Raw genomic sequence first — 7,631 nt, 5'->3', positions numbered from 1 at the left:
CATTTGTTTCCGATGATCGGAATGATATCCTCACAACGGCCAAGTTCAAGATGCTGCTGCTCCAGTGCCTTTGCCCAATACAGAGGTTCAACTAGTGGGGCAGGCAACCGGCACATTCTTAGCTTGGCCAAAACGTTTGGTCATGCCGCTTTCAGCACGGGCAAAGGTAATTATATTATTGCTCTTTTATATTCTTATAATTCTATTATTGTTTAACTAATTTTCATTATTTCTTTAGGATTTTATCAATCGTGGTAAGGAGGTCATCAGAGAACCTCATGTTGATGATGCTCATATTGCAGAAGCTGAGGGTGATCCCATATCTAAGCTTCTAATCATATTACCACAATTAAAGAAGAAGTCAATTCAATTGCAGTGGGACATTAGAGTTTTTGGAGTTGATAGCTCTGATGTTCCACTATACATATCTCTGCCTGATGCATTAGAGATTGTTGGGGGGAAACTCCATGTTAAATATATCTATCATACAACTGTGGGCCATGTAAGTCATATTTTCTTTTATGAGTCTAAATTTACAATAATTACATTTAACTTATAATAATTATTTGTGTTAGGTACATGGACAAATTGAGTGTGGAGTAAGCACAAGCAGAAGTATATGGATTTATTGAGCCTCAATCAATCCAAAAATCAGGAAACACTCAGGTCCACATCCAGCAATATATGCAAACATGGATTAGTGATTCAAGAAGAGATATATACATGGCTCCATACATTGACGGGTTAGTTTTTTAATTGGTTTTTTAATCATGGTAATTTTATAACTAATTTGTTTGTCATACAATGTAGGTCCCATTGGCAGTTAATGGTAATCATTCCTAAGGAATACACCATGGTGTGGTTTTGTTCACTACATCGAAAACCAAGCCACGAAATTAAATGCCAATTACAAGGGTAACTAAATTTTTTCATTATGTTTTAAAACTGTAATTATATATATTGACTAACATTTGTTTTTATTTCAATTAATTAGAATCGTGTCAGGAGCTAATATTTTAAGTGGAAGAGCCAGATCATCAAAGTCATTGCATTTCATATACCCTAAGGTTAGCAAATTAATTCATACAGTCAATAATATTTAAATTTATTAACTTTGGAAATAATAGTTATTTGTTTCTCATTTTAGTGTAATAAGCAACAAGACTCGTTTGAATGTGGCTATTACATCATGTATTGGATGAGAGCCATTGTTTCTGCGGGTATTATTGATTCTTGGGCGCAGGTAATTCATATCAAAATTTATTTAACTATATTTACCTTTAGGATAATTAACATTGCATATTAATGACACTTAAATTAATGTTTCAGGTCTTTCAAGATCCATCTCCATTGCCCGAAGATGAGTTGCTCAAGATAAGAGAACAATGGGCAACTTTTTTTCTAAGTTTAGTTAGTTAGATATTATGTTTATAGTTTGATAGTTAGTTAGTTTAGTTAGTTAGATAGCATTGACAAACATATGTTTTATAGCTTTTTTAGGATAATAGGATTTACATTGTCATAATTTATGTTTTTTAAGATTTATATATTATTTTCTTTTTGTCATTCAATTTTGAAATATAATTTGAATTTCTATTCTGGACTACCTGGTTTAAATTTGGTATTTTGGACTATATTTATATGCAGGTGTTGGGTATACCAAAATTTCTAAACGTTTTAAAAAAAAAACTGCCACAATTTACGTCGGACATGGCCTTGTCCGACGTAAATTTACGTCGGCCATAGCAAGGCCCGACGTAAATTTACGTCGGACATGCCTTGTCCGACGTAAATTTGTGGCATGTTTTTTGTCCCTTTTTACGTCGAGCTGGGATAATCTCCGACGTAAATTTACATCGTCTTTTATAGGCGACGTAAATTTACGTCTCCGGTATTGGAACATTTTTCGACGTAAATAGCTCAAAATAAGCGACGTAAAAGACCCTTTGTGTACTAGTGCGTGTTAGTTAATTATAATCAATGGAGATTCACAATTAAAAAATTGATAACTAAATAAATAGAAATAATCACAATGTTAAAGCATATAAATAAAGGTGAATTAATTATTTTATAATAAATAAATTTACAATTTTTGAATCCAATATTTACAAAATTATGGAAAAAAAAAAGATACTAGAAGAAGTTGAATAGTATTAATAAAAAACTTAACACTTTTTTTTGAAATAGTGAAGAGTTATTAAAAACCTTAAGAGTGTAGACAAAAAGTCAAAAGCAAAGAACACAATATTTTTTATATTGGTTTGTCTCAACCACCAAGACTACGTCCAATTCTTGATCAATCTAATGAAGTTCTTTTATCTTTCATAGAGATAAAAATAATCTTTCACAAGCCATTTTTTGCTCAATCTAAGTGTGCTTTAACTTGCTTCTTCAAATAGTTATCCAAGTATTCTTTGAACAATGAAGTCTCTCCAGGCTTCAAAAACCAAGTATTCTTTACAAGAAAACCTCTTTAGACTTCAGGCAATAACACAAAGTTAAAGATGGAAAATCACTAATTGTTTCATCTTACTTTCAAGATGTGATACAACAATATTAAGTAGTTTTTTTTACATAAAAAATGTAATGGTTTTACAATATTGTTCTCTTTCTCATTTTTTTAAGTCTTCAAGCTTCTTTCTATATGTGTTTCATAAAAATGATCGTTGCAAATCCATGAGCATCTCTCATAGGCTTGCTTTGTTTATCTTTGTCCTTCTTCCTTATAGAGAGAAGTGTTAAATTTGTGAATGGATTAAATATGAGCATTAGACGTGTTTCACCAAATTATTTTTTCTTATCTAATTAGGGAGCCTACTTATCATCTTTAAGATACAAAATAAAAGGAATTATTGTGTGTATTAGTTAGGAATGATTATTTTTAAGACTTTGCATGCTTTAAGGGGTTTGCTTATCCTTTTTTGGACAAAAAACATGTCTCTATTCCTTTTTGAAGTGCAAGTACCGAAAATGCTCTTTGTAACATCCCTTAAATTTGATGTCTCAATGACTTCATTCCATGACATTTCATATTGTGACACTTTATACAACTTCTCGTTGATCAAAACTTTTCACCTGTTACACTACTACAAGACACGCTATCTACATTGATTCTTTAACATCATCTACATCGATTCTAAAATCGATGTTGAAGAGAATGACGTAGTAAATGTATACAATTTTACATCAGTTTTAAAATTGATGTAGAATAGTCATAAATCTACATCAATTATAATAAGAATCAATGTAAATCTATATGCAACCACTATCGGAATAATAAAACATGGCTCAACATTACCAGCAAACCCCATCTTCGTATACCTGCAAAAAAAGACACCATTTTCCAAATTCAGAGTAAACCCAAGTCACAAAAGTAAGCAAACATCGATGGAGCATTTCAACAAACACGTGGTGTCCATTATCGATGTAGCAAAAAAAGCTACATATTGCTTAGAAGAAAAACTGGGTGATGGAAAGGGAGAATACCCGAAGAAATCAACATCCACCAAGACAAACAAACAAACAAATCAACGTTATGCGTATTTGACTCCAAAACAAAAACAAAATATACACAGTTATAGCAAGGATAGATCGAGAATTCGAGATCGTTCTTAGGCTTACATTTTGGCTCATTTGTGACTGAGATTGTGACAGAGTGGAGTTGAACTTGTAACCATAGGTAAAAGGCTCGAAGTTGCTCTACACCAGAACGACGCCGTCGGCAGAGCTACAGCTTTTTCTGCTCCGCCTTCGAATCCACTGTGTTGTAATCCAGATCTATGTAAGCGGAGGCCTTGACGGAGTGTACGGACTAGAAGAATGGAGTGACCAGGAGGCGTTCGTGGCGGATGGTGAGGGGGTTGGCAGAGTGGATGTCGCGATCGCAGGCGAGGCAGAGCGCAGCAGTGTCAGCCTTGCAAGTGACGTGCGTCGGAGCCTGCTCGTAGACCTCGCAAGTGGCGACTGGCGAGGGTGACGCGAGGCGAGCTTGTTAGCAGCGTGGACCTTGGAGTCTTAGGCGTTGCAGAGGAAGGCGTGGAACAAGGAAGTTGAAGTTGAGGAAGGAAAAGGAGGGGACTAGGGTTTTGCTTTCACGGGGTTCTATACTACATCGGTTATTTTGAAAACCGATGTAGATCTACTTGTAAATTTTTACAAAATTGCCACCGCGCATTTAAATCTACATTGGTCCAATTAAAAATGATGTAAAATGTTCAATAATTACATTGATTTTGTATATAACCGATGTAAATTTGCTTTACATTCAACTCATATTTATGAATATGCCACCGCATCCAATTTTTACATCGGTTCTACCTAAACCGATGTAGAATTGACGATGTTGAACAGTCACTTTCTAGTAGTGTTAGAACCCTCCATGAGTAACCATTTTTGAGATGTCTGACCACCTTTAGGATTAATGACTGACCTCAAAAACCAACCCAAGACTTTTCAGTGGGTTTGGTCCTCACTCACACTTTCTAGGAAACTTCCCAAAATGTTACACATTTCAAATTGCTCTTAATTGTTGAGTTCTTATGTGATAAGCTACCAAAAATGTGATATCTTGTTTGTATAGATAGTACAAATTAATTGCTCTAAGTCATCCTTAATATACAATGTCATACTTATACAAATCTTTGGATCCCTCTCATTTTGGTGTGCTCATGCTGTTATAGTCTTTATTTCTTTCGATCTATTAAGAAATAACATAGACAAATATGATTTGGGTATCATACATTATAAATGATATATATTAAATGCACTCGTCTTACAAATGAAGTGGTTCGTCTCAGAGACTACATGTCATTAATTGTCTATTCTAATTCGTCTTATAGCATAATCTGGAAAAAAAAGTTCTTTGAAAAACCTTTAAGTTTGTTAACATTTAAACTCAAGGAATACGTGATCGTTTTTTAATCTAATAGAAGAATTACAAACCCTTTTACTATAAAATGATGATGTAGATTTATATCTACATATACCTTTTGTTTTTAAATTGTGTTCTATTAAAAAGATTTATTTAATTATCTGGAGTATAAAAAGTAGAAAGGTGTCACAACTTCAACAACAAAGTCTTCAAATTGTCATTAAAATAAAATACCAAAAGAACTATACATGATCTAAAAACAAGGGAAACTACGAAGGAATTCCTTATTTATAAATAACGACAAATTCTACCAAAAATATTGGATAAGGGCACAAAGCACATGCACTATATCACTTGCAAGCATAGTTTTAAAAACTGGACTGGTCATTAAACCAGTTAGGGTACTGGATCAGTGGGTTAAAGGTTGAATCGGTATATCACTAATTGAACCGCATGACCCGGTTTTTATTAATTTTTTTAAAAAAATATTCAGGTTAAATATATTTTATACTTATAAATTTTAATAAATTCATATCCTATTTTAAATTTTAATTTCCATCTTATTGAAAATTATCTTTATTTTTATTTTGTATAAAGAAATACGTAAAAAAAAATTACATATTAAACTGTATATTAATACAAATTAAAAATATAAATATTATATACATATATAATATGCTTGCAATTGATATCACAAAATAATATATGTAATATCTACATAGATATTATATTATTAAATATATAATTTAAAATTAATAATATGTTATAAAAGTTATTTATGTTGCATAGATTACAAATAATATGTTTAATAAGACTCTTTATTCTTTCATTAAAAGATTCAATTCTCATTGTTATTTTTGTGGTTTGTGGTCCCTTAAAAAAATTGTGGTTGAACTGGTTTGACCCACCGATTCACTGGTCGTACCAAAAAATTGACCGGTTCAATCTGGTTTGAAACGGGTCGAATGCATAACCGATCTAACTTAAAGTTCGGACCAACTGGACCACCGGTTCCCAGTTCAACCAATCCGACTAGCCAGTCCGATCCAGTTTTTAAAATACTGCTTGCAAGCACTCTTTACCGATTGAACTAAACATAAGAAAATTGATAGGAAATTATTAAATAAAGGAATTATGAATAATAGATAATACATATTACTCATTGATGCATGTTTCTTTATTACAATCATGTACGAGTATTATTTCTCCTAACAACTTTATTCTTGAACACTCTTGTAACAAATTATTTCGTTTGACATTCTTGTAAGCAAGAATCCACTTGTTGGGTTGCACGATCACGATCAGCTGACACAGAAAGTCAATTATCAAAAGATGTAAAATTATAATTAACTCAATTGTAAAATTAATTATAAGACATTAAAAAGCACTAATGCGGAATAAGAATGAATACCTGGAGTATTGGCCTTAATAGGCTTGGTCAAGCCACAACCAGAAAGACAATTATAGACACCATCAGCAGGTGCTTTATTGCATTTTGAAAGACAAATAGCATAACATATTGGATATAAAAGGTTAGCTATTAAACAATTTACGCCACATTTGGCAGCACATGAGAGTTCATCAGTTGCATTTCTAGACTCGATTTTCATAGATGAAGAATTGTCGTATGCTTGTGCAAATCCCAACATAAGTATGATCATAATCGCAACTCCAGTATTCTTTTCCATAACTTTTGCCTATGACTTTAGAGTTTATCTTATAATTTTGTATATATTTTGAGTTCTTGTTATGATGTTTCAAAGAAAAAAAACATGAATTTATAGATAGAATATAATACTAGCAAAATAATTCTCAAACAAAAAAATATAAAACAAATTAAATTATATAACGTAATTACTCAACTATATTAATTTTTTATATCAGTAGTCAACTATATTAATTGCATTAATTTAAGATTTCAATAATTTAGAAAATGTTCAAACTAATTAATGCAAAAGTCAATAGGAATAATGAAGAAAGTTGATAGTGCATTCACTACAATAAATGAGCTAAACAGTTGAGGTTATTTTTACGTTTAGTGGAGGTTTTTACCCTCCACAAAATAAATCACAGAGGTTTCTAAAAATCTCTGCAGTTACATTCGCCGCAAGCAATTAGCGGCGTTTTTTTAGAAATCTCTGGTATTGTGAGTGTTTAACAGAGGTTTTTTTAACGGAGATTTTAAACCTACACTAATAGTGGATGTTTTTTAAAGGAGGTTTTAAACCTACACTAATAGTGGGGGTTTTTTAAAGGAGGTTTTAAAGCTATTCTAACTATAGAGGTTTTTTAAAGGAGGTTTTAAAGCTATGCTAATTACAGGAGTTTTTTACTTGAAGTGGATTAACAGTAAAGATTATTTAGTGGAAGTTTTAAAGTAAATTAACTATTAAAATCATTAATCAAAATATTTTTGTGGAGTTTCTAATCCTCCCTATTTTCCTATATAAGAATTTTTATACTCATTTTAATTGTATAATCTACATTACAATTTCCCATTCTCACTTTTGATATTTATAAGAAACTTAATGAAAAAAAATACACATAAAATGGATGAAGAAATTCCATTAATAACCAAAAACACAACATATAGTTCAAAGATTTATAATTCAAACTTCTATTATAAATCCAAGTACAACATAAAATTCATAACATTGTCAAATTAGCCTCATACTAAACTTTAAATCCAAAAGACATTATATGCAAACTAAGGGTTGCTAGCACCAGATGATCCTCTTGCATCCAAAGGTGTATTAGGAAC

General features: G+C 31.6%; 2 long non-coding RNA genes across 2 annotated transcripts; one reads left to right on the top strand and one right to left on the bottom strand.

Moving 5' to 3' along the window:
* The first annotated feature begins 598 nt into the window (after nt 1-598).
* LOC145956500 (uncharacterized) lies at nt 599-1,596 on the top strand. The gene is made up of 2 exons (XR_014432762.1): nt 599-1,243; nt 1,330-1,596. It is a non-coding gene; the product is annotated as an uncharacterized LOC145956500 (long non-coding RNA).
* Nucleotides 1,597-5,975: 4,379 nt separating this feature from the next.
* On the bottom strand, nt 5,976-7,631 carry LOC109793067 (uncharacterized). Its single transcript, XR_014432151.1, has 2 exons — nt 6,282-7,631; nt 5,976-6,175 (listed from the first exon to the last, which is right to left on the bottom strand). It is a non-coding gene; the product is annotated as an uncharacterized LOC109793067 (long non-coding RNA).

The sequence above is a fragment of the Cajanus cajan genome, chromosome 3, assembly GCF_000230855.2.
Source record: "Cajanus cajan strain Asha chromosome 3, NIPB_CcT2T_4, whole genome shotgun sequence".
In the NCBI taxonomy this organism is placed as follows: Eukaryota; Viridiplantae; Streptophyta; class Magnoliopsida; order Fabales; family Fabaceae; genus Cajanus; species Cajanus cajan.
The sequence above is the reverse complement of the archived record's forward strand: the minus strand, read 5'-3'. Positions and strand labels throughout refer to the sequence as shown.